At 38.6% G+C, this 20,202-nt stretch overlaps 1 pseudogene; it reads right to left on the bottom strand.

The window, feature by feature from the left end:
• Window positions 19,103–19,356, bottom strand: LOC102186066 (annotated as a pseudogene).

Raw genomic sequence — 20,202 nt, 5'->3', positions numbered from 1 at the left:
TTTTAACAGAAGCCTGTGTTTTCTCCATTAAAAAAAATTAATCGGGTAGGATGTCTTTAATCAAAAGACAAGTCAACTGGGTCACACAAAAGACCAAATAATGGCATTGTAACTTTACAAATCCTCTGACTTTTCGGTGCCTTTTATAAGCCTGAAAAAAATATCAAAAGCAGTAAAAACTTATATTATTTCTGTCAGTAGTCCTTTTCATAAAATGTTGTGAAAACAATCTCTTTTAGAAGGAAGCAACATACTGAGCAGCAAGCCTCAGTCACAGGAAGTTCATTTTTTCTTTGGCTTACAGCCCAATGCCATCAGAACTAATTAAAAACAGAGCCACGCTGGTATGGGGCTCAGTGCTTGGGTTTTACAATAACAGAGTCGCAAAGCAGGGGGATGTCTAATGAGAATAGTTTCTGAGTTTGTTTTGTAGCATTGGGCAACTATGTCAATTACTGGAACTGCAGCTCAGGGCCAGCACCCATGCTGGGATGTGAGAGAGTCTTATTGCCTTACAGATTGAGCTTCCACTTTGATACATGTGATATGCACGTCACTTGTATACTGGTGCTGCTCCTTGGCTGCAGACTCTATCAGAGGAGGCTGATGCCACCTTGCTCCTCTTGTCTGGGGCCAGATCAAATGTTACCAGGCCCAGATTTCATCTGCATCATTAGCTATGCTCCAGTTAAAACATGAAGCATGTCTTCTGGTTGGGAAATTATTGGAAATGAAGGCTCTGACTGACACAGCCATATGTAATGAGCTGCTGGAGAATTAATGTGGAATGGGAGAGGGGTGAGCAGAAAAAGATATACATCCCAAGGTAAAGAGAGAAGAACAAAGCAATATGGCTAATTTCTAGATAGTTCAGGGCTCAAATATCTCCTGTGCTTTATGTTATATGTTATAGTAATAAAAACAGATTTTGAGGGGTTTCTTTTTTCCCTTTTATTCCTTTTGTTAAAGAATAAAAAGCTCACTCTCCCCCTTCAAAAAATAAAAAGAATATTTTCTCTCTGTGTGTTTGGTGTTCATGAGGCATGGTCTTCTGGTCACTTAAGAAACTGATGAGCAAGAATGAGATAGAGTGATGGAAAAAGCTGGTAGTTTTAGATGAGAAATTAGCAGTAGGGTACTTGCAACTCTGTGTATGGTCTCTTCAAGTTTATGATTTAATCTTGTGTTCAAGGTGATTTTTTTTCCTTTATGAAAAACAGAATCAAAGAACATTCCCGTGTTACATATAAGTACCACTGAATATCAAAATAGAACTGCATTAAATGCTTAGCAAACTTTGGATACATTCTTTTTGGTGACTGAGTGCATTTAAAGATAGTTGTGTATATTTGTATTGTTTCATTTACATTCCTATTTCGTATTCTAAGAATATATGCAGAGAAAATAAATATATAATTCGAGATAAATTTAATCTAGATACATTTAAATATGGAAATTTATTAATTAAATTATGTAATCAAGCCATTAGTCATCTCAATTTTTAATGGCTCATGCAATATATACTGAGTTATATACCATCTTCCTTTATGCTTTTAAAGTTGAGAGCAGACAAGTATACCACAGATGAGTATGTCATGGGAACAAGGTTTTTAGAGGGTTTGCATACATACCCTAGTCCAGCAATATTTATAGAAATTAATCTGAAACATTTAATGATTTACATATTATTCCTTAAGCTCAATGGCAGTTAGGCCTAAAAAACGAGGTGTCTTAAAAATATATGCAGTTAAAAATGTTTTCCAAGCTAGAGCATAATTTTATATGCTTCGTTTTGTCATTTTGATCATCCTCTGGGCTCCTTAATCAGTGTGTCAGTAGTTCCTCTCCTATCACATGCAGCATGCTCTTCATTATGGAAACACACATCTGTCTGAGAGTTATATGTTCTAAAACCTCTTAGGCTGGCATTTCCTTAATGTCTCTTTTTCAAGCACCTTCTCCCACCCTCAGAGACTACTTCATTTAGCATCGCATGACAACTTTGAATAGTATTTCTAGCTCGCTGTTCTGTACCAGGCTTTCAAGTATCCTGGTTTGTAGAGGATTCAAAGAGTGCAAAATACTGGATAAAAGACCATCAGCAGTCTTTTTGGAGAATGACGACAACGAGAACCCTGGGCTGTCATACTAGAACATTTGATGATGCTGTGGCCAAGAGGAGAAAGATAATGAATAAAACTGAGCCTTAGGACCCTGGTGCCTATCATTTTTGGACCAGAGAAAGGGACAGGGAGGGCATGAGGAAAGCAGGAAAAAAGATGGAGACTGAAAGAAGCTTTGGCAAGCAGAGACTTCTTCAAGTTGAACTCAGGTCCTGGTACTGTACCTGAGGAAGATGGGCAAGGCTCCTCCAAGAGTTTACTCTTTTCAAATAGAAAAGAATTCCATGAAATCTATCTTCAGTGCAACATATACAGGAGAGTGGTGGTTGCACTACAAATCCTGCAGATGTGGAGCCTTAATCAAAGTCTCTAGTGGTGAAGGGACATTAGGACTCTCGGTAATATAAATGGAAGACATTTGACTTTTTTCTTGTTTTACTACAAAGAGACTAGAAAACTTAAATATACTTGGGGAATGTGTGGGAGATTTAGGTGATTTTATGGTTTTTACTTCAGTTCCTGTTTATACTCAACTTCATGGGTAAATGAAACCATTTATGTCAGTGATTTTGTAGAGCTGCTACAGTCCCTTGTATAATCCTCTTAACGCAAACACTGATTTTTATGAACTATGGCCCTTAGTATTATAACCAGGGAAGGGGAAGGGAAGAGAATGGACACTGAATCTGTTTCTGTTTTCTGCCAGGTACTTATTGGTGTAGGTCATTTATTGCTCAATACCACTCCCAACACAGGGGATGGTAATTATATTTCACAAATAAAGAAACTGAGACTCAGATGGAGTTAAAATTAAGACCATATAATTTGTAAAAGACAGAACTGAGATTTGAATACAATCTTCATGACTCCAGAGGCTATGTTCTCACCATTTCACTACCTATCATTTACATTTCTACTGTATTTCTTAGGGAATTTGAAAGTTCTTGTAATCCAATGGCAGCTCAGTAGGAAGTGCCTTTCAGGTCTCATGTGTTTAGTCACTCAGTTGTGTCCAGCTCTTTGCGACCGCATGGACTACCGCCCACCAGGGACCTTTGTCCATTGAATTCTCCAGGCAAGAATATTGGAGTTGGGTAGCCATTCCCTTCTCCAGAGGATCTTCCTAGAGGATTAAACCTTGGTTTCCTGCATTACAGGTGGATTCTTTACCAGCTGAGCCACCAGGAAAGCCCCTTTCAGATACCTACTACTGAAACAGGGAATTTATCTGCCTGTTAGAGGTAAAGATAGCATCCTTGGCTAGGGCCCATATCATGGTGATTAGTATGTATTTGTGAGGAGTTTTACCATACACGTGGTAGGAAGCATTGTATAGGACATTCATGTTTAAACAATATTGAAGGAAGGTACAAAGAATGCTTCTGAAATTAATTAGGAAGACCAGTGTTGGGTTTGATTCCTTACCCCTCTGCATTGTTCAAGGATTCTGTTATATTAGAGAGAATCTACTGAAAGTGGCACTTTATGGCAAGCTAAGGCGTTAGGAAAAGTACTTCTGTGGCCTGTTCTCATCCAACTCTTGTAAGAGATAGGTTTCTAAACAGGAAGAGATTTTTGTTTTAACCTTCCTGGCCACTGTAACATTGCCAGAAATTTTGATATGTAATTATGCTGGTATCAAGAAATTGAATGAATGATACATGAAGATTTTGCTTTGATTCCACTCAAATTGTCTCCTGTCAATTCAGTGGTACCTATACTCCTCATATCTTGCTTCAGCATCATAATTTGGGAGTGCTGTGTGGGGCTGATGTGAAGGTGACCTCATCTGAAGGTGACACAATTTCAGAGACATGAGGTGAGCTACTGGTGGAAGCAGAATTTGGTGTCCTGTACTAAGAACACCTTTCAGTTGGGCAGCAATGTCACCCTGATGCAAACTAAAAAGGACTTATGGTTTTGGTATTATCATATTCCTCTTGACCATATCAATTATTTTATTTATAAATCACTTATGAAACTCTCATTGGATGCAAGTCATTTTGGGAAGGTTATAAGAAGAGAAAACCAAGTGCTCACGGAGCTTCAGTCTACTAGAGAGGTTAAGACAGATGAAGACAAATGTAGTTGTAAAGTGGCCTCAGTAAAGTCCTAGGGAGTTCAGCTTTCCTGTCTGTAAACTAACCATTCCCTTTGGCCCTGAGATATTTGAAGAAAGCAAATATGAATAGACAAATCTGGCTTTTCCAAGAGAAAATAAAAGTTCTCTTTTTCTGTAGACTTTTTTGGAATTTATTTTTTGGTAACTTGTTCTTATCATTTTCCCCTGAATAATTGCTATTGTGGTACGTGTATGTGGGGAAAGTAAATAATTGAACAGACCAGCAAGATGATGTGAGATGCTGCCACTTCACGGAAACACATTGTCATAACTGTAGCTCTGACATTTTCCACAACAGAAGTACAGAATGTTGGTATATCAAAGGAATTCTTCTGTTTAATGTGAGTTTTGATTTGTTGGTCTATCTCTTAAAGTATGACCTTCTCAGATTCATTCACTGAAAACAGATCAGAAGAGCCTAACTTTATGAAGGTTTAATTGGCTGTGGTTCTATAAATAATGGGAACTAGTGTTTTTTTGTCCTTTAAATGCATTCAGGCTGGAACCCATTAAAATGAGGTCCACTGGCCTAGCTGTAGCCATTCTGTATGTGTTTGTCTTAGTAACATCTAACTTTGTAGTAATTTACAACCAAAAAATTTCTTAATTGTAACTTAAGAACTGCTTTAAAAATGTATGGCAAAACCACCACAATATTGTAAAGTAATTAGACTCCAATTAAAATAAATTAATTAATTAAAAAAAAGAGTCTAACAAAAAGAATCAGGTATTTCAAAGAGCAGCAAGCCAAAAGCACTAGAATAGAATAATCACGCTAGGTGCATGGTAGCTGACTTGCCTATATTCTATTAATACCGTCACTCATGAGAAACTTACATGTAATTGGGCAGAATAAAGGAACGAAAACATTAATTGACTGGATTGTTCAAGTGGGATTCTAAAGTATGCATTTTCCTAGGCATTAGGCTAGGTAAAGAATGTTGTCTGAGATGGGAATGTGAAGGGGTGCAGCTGCTTTAGAAAACAATCTGGTAGTTCTGCAAATGGTTCAACAGTTATCATATGACCCAGCAACTCTACTCCCAAGTATGTGCCCAAAGAAATGTGAAAACGTATGTCCACAAAAAACTTCTAGAGGATATTCACAGTAGTTTTAGTCATAGGAACCAAGAAGTAGAAACAAGATAACGTCCACTGACTGATGAGTGTATACTCAAAACGTGATATATCTATTAAATGGAATACTCTTCTTCTGTATAAAGTTTAGCACTGATACATGCTACACCATGGATGAACCTTGAAAATCTTGTGTTAAATGAGAGAAGCCAATCACAGTGTACCACCTATTGTATGATTCTATTTATATTAAATATACAGACTAAACACAGAGTCGGACATGACTGAAGTGACTTAGCAGCGGCAGCAGGCACGTGTATAGAATAAGAAAGTTAATTAGTGGTTTCCCCATCTAGGAGTGGGATTAGAGGACCAGGAGGTGATCACTAAGGAGTAGAGTGTTTTGAGAGGATAATGAAAAATGTTCGAAGGCCAAGTGCGGTGATGAGTACACAACTCTGGGAATAACTAAAAGCTATGGAATTGTACACTTGAGATGAATGATGTGTACATACACTATGTAAACTACATCTTGATAAAGCTGTTTTCAGAAAAGAGTAGTGCCTGCATACATAGTCCGGGTGTGTAAAACCAAACCACTTTATATTATCAGTTTTAAAACTCTCACTGGTATTATGCCAACTGACCTTTGGTCTCTTTTAATAAAGATTTAGTAAGACTTGTATTCCATTTTATAAGGTGGATATATGAGAGCTGAGGGAACTATCTGATTATCACATATAATACACTAGCAATGCTTTTGGTCACTATGTCAAAGATCCCCCTTTTAACCATGAAAAATCTGACTGAAGTCACTCACAAGAGAACCACATTTATTTAAGAAGGATTTTGTAAGAGCAAAAGTAATTGGCAATAATATATATAGGACTTGTAAATATTATATATACTTCATGAAGTTAGGTCTGAAACTTCTGGGCTCTTGTCATGTGGTACTATATTTTTACTCTGTTTCTATAGCATGAGACCTCTCAAGTTAATAAAAAAAAACATTAAAAATTGTTTTACAGCTCTTTAGGACTGCGCATGGAATATGAGATATGGCTGTCGTATGCTGTGTGTCTCATCACACAACAAGCCATAGAACTAGGACCGTGGTTTTCTGCTCACGTCATACTGAAGTACTGCTTGGCAAATCTGAACAGCTAATATATATTTTTCCTCTTCCTACTTATCTTATTAACTATATAGTAAGATGTCAGTAATAGAAAAAGGCCTTGATTTCTTCTCAAAACTAAAAATAACCAACCAATTTTAAAGTCTGTGAAAACAAAGTTCTTAAAGCATCAACAGTAAACAACTGAAAATAGAATCTTTACCTTTCACACTTTCAATAACTTGACATGTAGTTGTCAAGGCTACATTTTCTTTCAAGGAATATATGTATAGTTTTATCAAGTAGTATATTGATAAATGGTTCACAACCAGCTTTCTGGGGAAAAAGTTCTTATTTGTAGCAAAATCTGATTTTTGTGGTGTAAATACCACAATGGCTGATTTCAAGCTATCTGTGAGATGTCTCTAATGTGGATTTGGGCAAAGATGCACAAAATGACTGTTGAGAGCTTGAATAATTTGGGTGCTTCCTAACACACATACACAAACACACAGACATATGTAGCTGTGCATAGGCATAAACACAGCATCATTTGTAATTTACATAACTCTGCTGTGAAATGAGATGTTCAACAATATGTCTTTTTTAAAATATAAATTTATTTTTTTAATTGGAGGCTAATTACTTTACAATATTGTATTGGTTTTGCCATACATCAACATGAATCTGCAACGGGTGTACACGTGTTCCCTATCCTGAACCACCCCCCCCCCCACCTCCCTCCCCATACCATCCCTCTCGGTCATCCCAGTGCACCAGCCCCGAGCATCCTGTATCATGCATTAAACCTGGACTGACGATTCGTTTCACATATGATATTGTACATGTTTCAATGCCATTCTCCCAAATCATCCCACCCTCTTCCTCTCCCACAGAGCCCATAAGACTGTGCTATACATCTGTGTCTCTTTTGCTGTCTCATGTACAGGGTTACTGTTACCATCTTTTTAAATTTCATATATAAGCATTAGTATACTGTATTAGTGTTTTTCTTTCTGGCTTACTTCACTCTGTATAATCGGCTCCAGTTTCATCCACCTCATTAGAACTGATTCAAATGTATTCTTTTTAATGACTGAGTAATACTCCATTGTGTATATGTACCATGGCTTTCTTATCCATTCATCTGCTGATGGACATCTAGGTTGCTTCCATGTCGTAGCTATTATAAACAGTGCTGTGATGAACATTGGGGTACATGTGTCTCTTTCAATTCTGGTTTCCTCAGTGTGTATGCCCAGCAGTGGGATTGCTGGGTCATAAGGCAGTTCTATTTCCAGTTTTTTAAGGAAGCTCCACACTGTTCTCCATAGTGGCTGTCCTAGTTTGCATTCCCAGCAATGGTGTAAGAGGGTTCCCTTTTCTCCACACCCTCTCCAGCATTTATTTCTTGTAGACTTGGATCGCAGACATTCTGACTGGCTTGAAATGGTACCTCATTGTGGTTTTGATTTGCATTTCTCTGATAGTGAGTGATGTTGAGCATCTTTTCATGTGTTTGTTAGCCATTTGTATGTCTTCTTTGGAGAAATGTCTGCTTAGTTCTTTGGCCTATTTTTTTACTGGGTCGTTTATTTTTCTGGAATAATAGCACCATTTTTCTGAGCTGCAGGAGTTGCTTGTATATTTTTGAGATTAGTTCTTTGTCAGTTGCTTCATTTGCTATTATTTTCTCCCATTCTGAAGGCTGTCTTGTCACCTTGCTTATAGTTTCCTTTGTTGTGCAGAAGCTTTTAATTTTAATTAGGTCCCATTTGTTTATTTTTGCTTTTATTTACAATATTCTGGGAGATGGGTCATAGAGGATCCTGCTGTGATTTATGTCAGAGAGTGTTTTGCCTATGTTCTCCTCTGGGAGTTTTATAGTTTCTGGTCTTACATTTAGATCTTTAATCCATTTTGAGTTTATTTTTGTGTATGGTGTTAGACAGTGTTCTAGTTTCATTCTTTTACAAGTGGTTGACCAGTTTTCCCAGCACCACTTGTTAAAGAGATTGTCTTTTCTCCATTGTATATTCTTGCCCCCTTTGTCAAAGATAAGGTGTCCATAGGTGTGTGGATTTATCTCTGGGCTTTCTATTTTGTTCCATTGATCTATATGTCTGTCTTTGTGCCAGTACCATACTGTCTTGATGACTGCCACTTTGTAGTAGAGCCTGAAGTCAGGCAGGTTGATTCCTCCAGTTCTATTCTTCTTTCTCAAGATTGCTTTGGCTATTCGAGGTTTTTTGTATTTCCATACAAATTGTGAAATTATTTGTTCTAGCTCTGTGAAAAATACTGCTGGTAGCTTGATAGGGATTGCATTGAATTTGTAAATTGCTTTGGGTAGTATACTCATTTTCACTATATTGATTCTTCTGATCCATGAACGTGGTATATTTCTCCATCTATTAGTGTCCTCTCTGATTTCTTTCACCAGTGTTTTATAGTTTTCTATATATAGGTCTTTTGTTTCTTTAGGTAGATATATTCCTAAGTATTTTATTCTTTTCATTTCAATGGTGAATGGAATTGTTTCTTTAATTTCTCTATTTTCTTATTATTCAGTTCAGTTCAGTTCAGTTCAGTCGCTCAGTCGTGTCCGACTCTTTGTGACCTCATGAATCGCAGCACGCCAGGCCTCCCTGTCCATCATCATCTCCCGGAGTTCACTCAGACTCATGTACATCGAGTCCGTGATGCCATCCAGCCATCTCATCGTCTGTCATCCCCTTCTCCTCCTGCCCCCAATCTCTCCCAGCATCAGAGTCTTTTCCAATGAGTCAACTCTTCGCATGAGGTGGCCAAAGTACTGGAGCTTCAGCTTTTGCATCATAGGAATGCAAGGGATTTCTGTGTGTTGATTTTATATCCTGCAACTTTACTATATTCATTGATTAGCTCTAGTAATTTTCTGGTGGAGTCTTAGGGTTTTCTATGTAGAGGATCATGTCATCTGCAAACAGTGAGAGTTTTACTTCTCTTTTCCAATTGGATTCCTTTTATTTCTTTTTCTACTCTGATTGCTGTGGCCAAAACTTCCAGAACTATGTTGAATAGTAGTGGTGAAAGTGGGCACCCCTGTCTTGTTCCTGACTTTAGGGGAAATGCTTTCAATTTTTCACCATTGAGGATAATGTTTGCTGTGGGTTTGTCATATATAGCTTTTATTATGTTGAGGTATGTTCCTTCTATTCCTGCTTTCTGGAGAGTTTTTATCATAAATGGATGTTGAATTTTGTCAAAGGCTTTCTCTGCATCTATTGAGATAATCATATGGCTTTTAATTTTCAGTTTTTTAATGTGGTGGATTACATTGATTGATTTGTGGATATTGAAGAATCCTTGGTCATGGTGTATGATCTTTTTAATGTGTTGTTGGATTCTGATTGCTAGATTTTGTTAAGGATTTTTGCATCTATGTTCATCAGTGATACTGGCCTGTAGTTTTCTTTTTTTGTGGCGTCTTTGTCAAGTTTTGGTATTAGGGTGATGGTGGCCTCATAGAATGAGTTTGGAAGTTTACCTCCCTCTGCAATTTTCTGGAAGAGTTTGAGTAGGATAGGTGTTAGCTCTTCTCTAGATTTTTGGTAGAATTCAGCTGTGAAGCTGTCTGGTCCTGGGCTTTTGTTTGCTGGAAGATTTCTGATTACAGTTTCAATTTCCATGCTTGTTTTGGGTCTGTTAAGATTTTCTGTTTCTTCCTGGTTCAGTTTTGGAAAGTTGTACTTTTCTAAGAATTTGTCCATTTCTTTTGAGTTGTCCATTTTATTGGCATATAATTGCTGATAATAGTCTCTTATGATCCTTTGTATTTCTCTGTTGTCTGTTGTGATCTCTCCACTTTCATTTCTAATTTTATAGATTTGATTTTCCTCCCTTTGTTTCTTGGTGAGTCTGGCTAATGGTTTGTCAATTTTATTTATCCTCTCAAAGAACCAGCTTTTGGCTTTGTTGATTTTTGCTATGGTTTCTTTTGTTTCTTTTGCATTTATTTCTGCCCTAATTTTTAAGATTTCTTTCCTTCTACTAACCCTGGGGTTCTTCATTTCTTCCTTTTCTAGTTGCTTTAGGTGTAGAGTTAGGTTATTTATTTGACTTTTTTCTTGTTTCTGGAGGTATGCCTGTATTGCTATGAACCTTCCCCTTAGCACTGCTTTTACAGTGTCCCACAGGTTTGGGGTTGTTGTGTTTTCATTTTCATGCATTTCTATGCATATTTTGATTTCTTCTGTGATTGTTGGTTATTCAGAAGTGTGTTGTTCAGCCTCCATATGTTGGAATTTTTAATAGTTTTTCTCCTGTAATTGAGATCTAATCTTACTGCATTGTGGTCAGAAAAGATGGTTGGAATGATTTTTTTTTTTTTTTTATTTACCAAGACTAGATTTATGGCCCAGGAAGTGATCTATCCTGGAGAAGGTTCCGTGTGCACTTGAGAAAAAGGTGAAATTCATTGTTTTGGGGTGAAATGTCCTATAGATATCAATTAGGTCTAATTGGTCTATTGTATCATTTAAAGTTTGTGTTTCCTTGTTAATTTTCTGTTTAGTTGATCTAGCCATAGGTGTGGGTGGGATATTAAAGTCTCCCACTATTATTGTCTTATTATTAATTTCCCCTTTCATACTTGTTAGCATTTGTCTTACATATTGTGGTGCTCCTATTTTGGGTGCATATATATTTATAATTGTTATATCTTCTTCTTAGATTGATCCTTTGATCATTATGTAGTGGCCTTCTTTGTCTCTTTTCACAGCCTTTGTTTTAAAGTCTATTTTATCTGATATGAACATTGCTACTCTTGCTTTCTTTTGGTCTCTGTTTGTGTGGAATATCTTTTTCCAGCCCTTCACTTTCAGTCTGTATGTGTCCCTTGTTTTGAAGTGTGTCTCTTGTAGACAACATATATAGGGGTCTTGTTTTTTATCCATTCAGCCAGTCTTTGTCCTTTGGTTGGGGCATTCAACCCATTTACGTTTAAGGTAATTATTGGGAAGTATGATCCCATTGCCATTTACTTTATTGTTTTGGGTTCGAGTTTATACACCCTTTTTGTGTTTCCTGTCTAGAGAAGATCCTTTAGCATTTGTTGGAGAGCTGGTTTGGTGGTGCTGAATTCTCTCAGCTTTTGCTTGTCTGTAAAGCTTTTGATTTCTTCTTCATATTTGAATGAGATCCTTGCTGGGTACAGTAATCTGGGCTGTAGTTTATTTTCTTTCATCATTTTAAGTATGTCCTGCCATTCCCTCCTGGCCTGAAGAGTTTCTATTGAAAGATCAGCTGTTATCCTTATGGGAATCCCCTAGTGTGTTATTTGTTGTTTTTCCTTTGCTGCTTTTAACATTTGTTCTTTGTGTTTGGTCTTTGTTAATTTGATTAATATGTGTCTTGAGGTGTTTTGCCTTGGGTTTATTCTGTTTGGGACTCTCTGGGTTTCTTGGACTTGGGTGATAATTTCTTTCCCCATTTTAGGGAAGTTTTCAACTATTATCTCAAGTATTTTCTCATGGTCTTTCTTTTTGTCCTCTTCTTCTGGCACTGCTATGATTCAAATGTTGGGGCATTTAACATTGTCCCAGAGGTCTCTGAGATTGTCCTCATTTCTTTTAATTCGTTTTTCTTTTTTCCTGTCTGCTTCATTTATTTCTACCATTCTATCTTCTACCTCACTAATCCTGTCTTCTGCCTCCGTTATTCTACTATTTGTTCCCTCCAGAGTGTTTTTGATATCATTTATTGCATTATTCATTATATATTAACTATTTTTTATTTCTTCTAGGTCCTTGTTAAATCTTTCTTGGATCTTCTCAGTCCTTGTCTCCAGGCTATTTATCTGTGATTCCATTTTGTTTTCAAGATTTTGGATCATTTTCACTATCATTATTCAGAATTATTTATCAGGTAGATTCCCTATCTCTTCCTCTTTTGTTTGGTTTGGTGGGCATTTATCCTGTTTCTTTACCTGCTGGGTATTCCTCTGTCTCTTCATCTTGTTTATATTGCTGTGTTTGGGGTGGCCTTTCTGTATTATGGCAGTTTGTGGAGTTCTCTTTACTGTGGAGTTTCCTCACTATGGGTGGGGTTGTAAGGGTGGCTTGTCAAGGTTTCCTGGTTAGTGAAGCTTGTGTCCGTGTTCTGGTGGGTGGGGCTGGACTTCTTCTCTCTGGAGTGCAATGAAGTGTCCAGTAATGAGTTATGAGATGCCAATGGGTTTGGAGTGACTTTGGGCAGCCTGTATATTGAAGCTCAGGGCTATGTTCCTGTGTTGCTGGAGCATTTGCATGGTATGTCTTGCTCTGGAACTTGTTGGCTCTTGGGTGGTGCTTGGTTTCAGTGTAGGTATGGAGGTGTTTGATGAGCTCCTGTCGATTAATGTTCCCTGGAGTCAGGAGTCCTCTGATGTTCTCAGGATTTGGACTTAAGCCTCCTGCTTCTGGTTTTCAGTCTTATTTTCACAGTAGCCTCAAGACTTCTCCATCTATACAGCACCATTGGTAAAACATCTAGGTTAAAGATGAAAAGTTTCTCCACAATGAGGGATACCCAGAAATGTTCTCAGAGTTACATAAAGAAGAGAAGAGGAAGGAGGGAGATAGAGGTGACCAGGATGAGATGAGGTGGAATCAAAAGAGGAGAGAGCAAGCTAGCGAGTAATCACTTCCTTATGTGTGCTCCAGTTTGGACTGCTCAGAGATGTTCACGGAGTTATACAGAGAAGAGAAGAGGGAGGAAGGAGACAGAAGTGGCCAGGAGGATAAAGGGGGGAATCAAAATGAGAGAGACAGATCCAGCCAGTAATCAGTTCCCTAAGTGTTCTCCACCATCTGGAACACACAAAGAGATTCACAGAGTTGGGTAGAGAAGAGAAGGGTGAGGGAGGATATAGAGGTGACCTGGTGGAGAAAAGGGAGAGTCCAAAGGGGGAAGAGAGCAGTCAAGCCAGTAATCTTGCTCCCAAGTAAAAATGGGTATTGAAGATTGGGTTCTTAAAGGTACAAAATTGATACTAAATACCTAAAAGCAAAGATTAAAAATCTAGAGTAGAGGTTGGATTTTCAAAAATGCAATATTAAAGAAAAAGAGGGAAAAAAGAAAGTCACAAAAATTATAATATATATGTGTATATATATATATGAAGGTTGCTTTAAAAAATAGGGTCTCTTTTTTTTGCAAAGTAATAGTAGGTTATAAAAATGAAAATTAAAGGAGTAATAGAGGACTTGAAAATTAAAAAAATTAAAGAACGATAGTAAAAAAGTAAAAGTATATCTAGGACTTTCTCTGGTGGTGTTGTGGGCAGTGTGGGGTTAGTTCATTTTCGGATAGTTCCTTGACCCGGCTTATATTTCTCAAGAGCTATAGGCCCCTTTCTATGTAGTCGGTACAATCTACAGGATTTTAATCTATTGCACCTGTCACTTCCAAGGAGGGTCCCTCTGTTTTAGGTTCTTTTGTTTGCTGGTCTTTTCAGTGTCTAATTTCTGCCCTGGCACACTTTTTTAGGCTCACTTGTTCAGTCGTGCTGTGGGGAGGGAGGGACGATGCAAACAAATAACACTGCTGTGTGCTCACAGTGTCTCAGCCACACTGGGTTTGCCCCCGCTCATGGCATGTGTGCTTTCCCTGTCTACACTGCTTAGGCTCTAGGTTGCTCTGCCAGGAACTGTCTGAGGCTGGCCCTGGGTTGTATGCACTTCCCAGGTTTAAGCTGCTCAGGTTCAGGTACTTGGGTAGTCCTCAGAGGCGCACACTTGGTTGGGCCTGCATTTTGTGCCCTTCCCAGATCCAAGCAGCTCAGGTGACTAGGTGTTTGGCGAGTGCAGTTACTGCGACTTATCACCTCCTCCATCCCTCCTGCTCTGTTTTCTGGGCGTACAACCAGCACACCTTCTTAGGCGGATGTTGACCATCCAGAATCCCAAGAAGTCTTGGTTAGCAATGAAGCCTGCTTGCAGTTTGGCAGATAATGCCTCTCTGGGGCCGCAATTGCCCCCTTCCAGCTCTGGCTGCCCTTGCCTGCCTGTCTCCAGAGGGGGATGGGCTGGCCTGCACCTGGCTATCTCTGCTCAGTCCTTTGTTCTGTGAGCGGGCCTGGCAGTGTCTTAGGTTAGGGCTTTTCGCATGGTAGTTATCCCACAGTCTGGTTTGCTAGCCCAAGTTAGTTTCCTCAGATTGCCCTCGGGGCATTCAGGCCTGGTCTATAAGCAATGCAGCCCACCCCTCCCGGCCCAGCCCCCACTTGCTATTGGCAGATGCAGGCGTCTGCACTGCTTCTTTGCTGGGGGAGTTACTGTTGGGCACGTAATCTGTGGGGTTTAATTATTTATTTATTTTTCCTCCCAGTTATGTTGCACTCTGTGCTTCCAAGGCTCACCACAGACTCGGCAGTGAGAGTGTTTCCTGGTGTTTGGAAACTTCTCTCCTTTTTAAGACTCCCTTCCTGGGACGGAGCTCCGTCCCTACTTTTCTTGTCTCTCTTTTTATCTTTTATATTTTTTCCTACCTCCTTTCGAAGACAATGGACTGCTTTTCTGAGTGCCTGATGTCCTCTGCCGGCATTCAGAAGTTGTTTTGTGGATTTTTCTCAGCATTCAAATGTTCTTTTGATGAATTTGTGGGGAACAAAGTGGTCTACCCATCCTATTCCTCCACCATCTTAGGACCACCCCCTGTGTCTTTCTTGATAAACACAAAGCTATTTAAAATTTTGCCCAAATTGGAGGCTTCTTTTTCAAAAATAATCAGATCCCTTGTTTAAGATACAGAAATATACTTCAAAAAAGATAATCTTCTATGGGTCATTCAAACTTAATTGCTAGAGTAGTGAAGTAGGACTAAGGTTCTCAATCCCCCTTAATCAGTAAGTAGGTGTGTGTGGGGGGAGGAGGGTGTAAGAGAGAGACAGAGACAGACCACTTCAGTTGAGCACCATGTCAATTAATCTCTTTAGGCCTTGATTTACTTCACTGTTAATAAACACATTGAATTAGATAAATTTCAAGGTCCCTTCCATTTCCAAACTGGTGAATGTAGTCATTATGAATTGATATATGTCAGCTGGTTTCAGGGTAAAATAACTTACAGATTATACTTGTTCTCTTTAGCTGTTTTTGATATTACTCTTATTTTTGCTCTTACTCTCTATATTTCCTTTCCTGACCTTTAATTTGCTGCCTCTAATCTCCTATGGGCTTGAAAGAAGCAAATTTATAAGAGTGGTTGTGTAAGCCATGAGCAAAAACTGATGTTTGAGAGACTGGCTGTCCAAAGAACAAAATACTGAATGCTAAACTGGGTCAGAAAGTACTTTTTGCTCTAAGTCTTTACAGTGATTAGAGAGCTGAAGCTGTTATATAATTGGTATCTGGATGGCTTCATCATATTTGTACTGTGCATTCTATTATTTAGTGGTTATTCTGTATTTTGGTTATATTGCAATATGTTTGTAGTTTATAATAGAGGAAATCTAAAGAAATTTAGGTTTATTTAGAGGGCAGATTTTAAAACGTCTTTTTTTTTTTTTTCACATAGGGAAAAGGTTAATTTGACATTTTCTCTTACTATTGACAACATCAGACCCCGACACCCAGGCACTGAAAACTATTTGCTTGAACTGTGGAAGCATAAGAAACATGTGTTAACAACTGGTTACTTCAGAGAAGGATTAAGGGTGAGATAGAGAAAGATTATTTTCTTTATTCAGTTTTGCTATTTTTGATCTGTCATAATTAACATGTATTACTTTTATAATTAAAAATTCTAATGAATTTAAAAAGGATTAATTGAAGTTTGGAAAATAGACTAGAGTTTTGCTTAAATTGCTTTAAAAAAAAAAAAAGCTAGTGCTTTTTAGGTAGGCTTCGTCTATTTTCCAAACTGAAGTTTTGTCTACATAAGCTTTAAACAATTGGAAACTGAAATTCACAAATCACTTACAATAGTATAAAAATAAAATACTTAAAGATAATGAAATGAGGGAAAGGACAGTCTTTTCAACAAGTGGCTCTACAATAACCGGATAGCCATATAACAAAAAGAGAACCTCAACTATTGCTTCAGTTCAGTTTAGTTCAGTCTTTCAGTCGTGTCTCACTCTTTGTGACCCCATGAATCACAGCACCCCGGGCCTTCCTGTCCATCACCAACTCCTGGAGTTCACCCAAACTCACGTGCATCGAGTCGGTGATGCCATCCAACCATCTCATCCTCTGTCGTCCCCTTCTCCTCCTGCGCCCAATCCCTCCCAGCATCAGGGTATTTTCCAGTGAATCAATGCTTCACATGAGGTGGCCAAAGTATTGGAGTTTCAGCTTTAGCATCAGTGCTTCCAATGAACACCTAGGACTGGTCTCCTTTAGGAAGGACTGGTTGGATCTCCTTGCACTCCAAGGAACTTGCAAGAGGCTTCTCCAGGACCACAGTTCAAAAGCATCAATTCCTTGGCACTCTGCTTTCTTCACAGTCCAACTCTCACATCCATACATAACTGCTGGAAAAACCGTAGCCTTGACTAAACGGACCTTTGTTGGCAAAGTAATGTCTCTGCTTTTTAATATGCTCCCTAGGTTGGTCATAACTTTCCTTCCAAGGAATAAGTGCCTTTTAATTTCATGGCTTCAATCACCATCTACAGTGATTTTGGAATCCAAGAAAATAAAGTCTAACACTGTTTCCATTGTTTCCCCATCTATTTCCCATGAAGTGATGGGACCGGATGCCATGATCTTCGTTTTCTGAATGTTGAGCTTTAACCCAACTTTTTCACTCTCCTCTTTCACTTTCATCAAGAGGCTCTTTAGTTCCTCTTCACTTTCTGCTATAAGGATGGTGTCATCTGCATATCTGAGGTTATTGATATTTCTCCCAGCAATCTTGATTCCAGTTTGTGCTTCTTCCAGCCCAGTGTTTCTCATGATGTACTCTGCATATAAGTTAAATAAGCAAGGTGACAATATACAGCCTTGATGTACTCCTTTTCCTATTTGGAACCAGTCTGTTGCTCCATGTCCAGTTCTAACTGTTGCTTCCTGACCTGCATACAGATTTCTCAAGAGACAGGTAAGGTGGTCTGGTATTCCCATCTCTTTCAGAATTTTCCAGTTTATTGTGATCCACACAGTCAAAAGCTTTGGGATAGTCAAAAATAAAGCAGAAATAGATATTTTTTCTGGAACTCTCTTGTTTTTTTCGATGATCCAGCAGATGTTAGCAATTTGATCCCTGGTTCCTCTGCCTTTTCTAAAACCAGCTTGAACATCAGGAAGTTCATGGTTCACATATTGCTAAAGCCTGGCTTGGTGAATTTTGAGTATTACTTTACTAGCATGTGCTGCTGCTGCTGCTGCTAAGTCGCTTCAGTTGTGTCCGACTCTGTGCTACCCCATAGACGGCAGCCCACCAGGCTCCCCCATCCCTGGGATTCTTTAGGCAAGAATACTGGAGTGGGTTGCCATTTTCTTCTCCAATGCATGAAAGTGAAAAGTGAAAGTGAAGTCGCTCAGTCATGTCCGACTCTTAGCAACCCCATGGACTGCAGCCTGCCAGGCTCCTCCCATGGGATTTTCCAGGCAAGAGTACTGGAGTGGGGTGCCATTGAGATGAGTGCAATAGTGCAGTAGTTTGAGCATTCCTAGACATTACCTTTCTTTGGGATTGGAATGAAAACTGACCTTTTCCAGTCCTGTGGCCACTGCTGAGTTTTCCAAATCTGCTGGCATATTGAGTGCAGCACTTTCACTGCATCATCTTTCAGGATTTGAAATAGCTCAACTGGAATTCCATCACCTCTAGTAGCTTTGTTCGTAGCGATGCTTTCTAAGGCCCACTTGACTTCACATTCCAGGATGTTTGGCTCTAGGTGAGTGAGCACACCATCGTGATTATCTGGGTCATGAAGATCTTACACCAGACATAAAAATTAACTGAGACATAGAGTTAAAAACCAGAATTAAAGCTTTAAAATACTTAGAAGAAAATTTAAGGGAAGATTTTGGCAACCTTGGGTTAAATAAAGATTTCTTAGGTAGAACACAAAAAAACATGAAACATAAAAGAACATTGATAAGCAGACTTTGTTTAAATTTAAAAATTCTATTCTTTGAAAGATATTCTCTTGAAAGATATTCTATTCTCTTTCAGTGAAGAGAATAGTCATAAAGTGGAAGAAAATATTTCCAAAACATATCTGTATCCAGAATATATAAAGAACTCTTACAACTCAATAATAAGATGATAAACTAGTTGATAAAAAAAATTGACAGATGATTCACCAGAGAAAATATATGAATGGTGAATAAACACACAAAAATATGCCCAATATCATGGTTAATCAGGAGACACAAATTAAAACCCATTTAGCTGAGATACTTTAATGGGTATCTCATACCCATATAGCTAAGATTAGGAAGACTGAGTCCCAAGTGCTGACAAGGACGTAGAACAACTGGAAGTCTCATATATTGCTGAATGTGAAAAAGTATGGCTATTTTGGAAAATAATGTGTCAGTTTCTTTTTGAGTTACAAAGCTACTTTTAATACTTTGGGGTGAGCCCCACAAGGATAAAAATCACTGAGAAGGGGTAACCCCCTCACCCCCAGGAGTGACCCAGTTAGAGAGAGGGTATCTGAGGGGAAGAAACACAAAAGGGACCCCTGCAGACTCAGGGCAAAGCGGCTGCCATAGATGCTGGGATCTGTGAGCTCTCCAGGAGAAAACACCCATGTTGTGGGACTGCCTCCAGGCACACAAGCAGAGGGCAAAAGGGCTGGACACGAAGCCACAACTTGGGTTCCTCCCTCTCGTTTGCCTTTTTTTGGTTCTGCTACATGATCTCTGAGTCCCTCTGTTTGCCAGTGGCAGTAGAAAGTCCACATCTCGGCGCTTTCCCTTAACCCTGTCACTCAGGTTTTTCATATTCTTCTGACAGGTGAGCTCTACGTGGCCACAGCAGCAGCTCAGGCCTGCCTCCATTGCATCCCTTCATTCAGTATGGCATTGCAGGCCTGTCAGTTTCTTATAGTTACACATACAATTACCATAAGACCTAACAGTCTCACTCTTAGGATAGGTATATAGGCAAGAGGAATTAAAGCATATACATATGTCCACAAAAAGACATATATGCAAAATGTTGATAGCAGTATCATTCAGAAAATGGTGATTAATTCATACAATGGAATAGAACTTAGTAATTTAAAGAAATGAGAAACTAATAAATGCAACAACCTCTATAAATCTCAAACGCTTTATGCTAAGTAAAAAGAGTCAGATAATAAAAAGTTCCACATTGTATTACTTCATTGTGTAACATTATAGGAGAGGCAAAAGTGTAAGAAAAGAAAATGGATCAGTGGTTGCCAGAGTCTAGAGTGGGAGAGGGGTCAACTGCAAAAGGGGCTGAGGGAACTTTTTGAGAGTTGGGTTTATAGTTTATATTGTTATGAACCTAAAAAGATTGGATTTTATTATATGTAATTAAATTCAATATACCTGACAAAAAATATACTTGGTATGGGAGGCATTATACTTCCTGGCTTCAGTTTCTTCATCTGTAATGTGGGTCTGTTAATAAGACCTATCAAAGAGGGTTATTTTGGGGATGAATTGAGGTAATATATGTAGAGGGGCTTAGAACAGTGTCTGGCATGTAGAGTAAGTACTCAGTATATGGTTTGATATATTAGTTGTGATTGTTTATGTCTTTGCTTTGTTCTGCCTACTATGGTTTTAGTTGTTAACTTGGGACTCAGTCTTCCTAAT

This window comes from Capra hircus, chromosome 23 (genome assembly GCF_001704415.2).
Source record: "Capra hircus breed San Clemente chromosome 23, ASM170441v1, whole genome shotgun sequence".
Lineage (NCBI taxonomy): Eukaryota > Metazoa > Chordata > Mammalia > Artiodactyla > Bovidae > Capra > Capra hircus.
The sequence above is the reverse complement of the archived record's forward strand: the minus strand, read 5'-3'. Positions and strand labels throughout refer to the sequence as shown.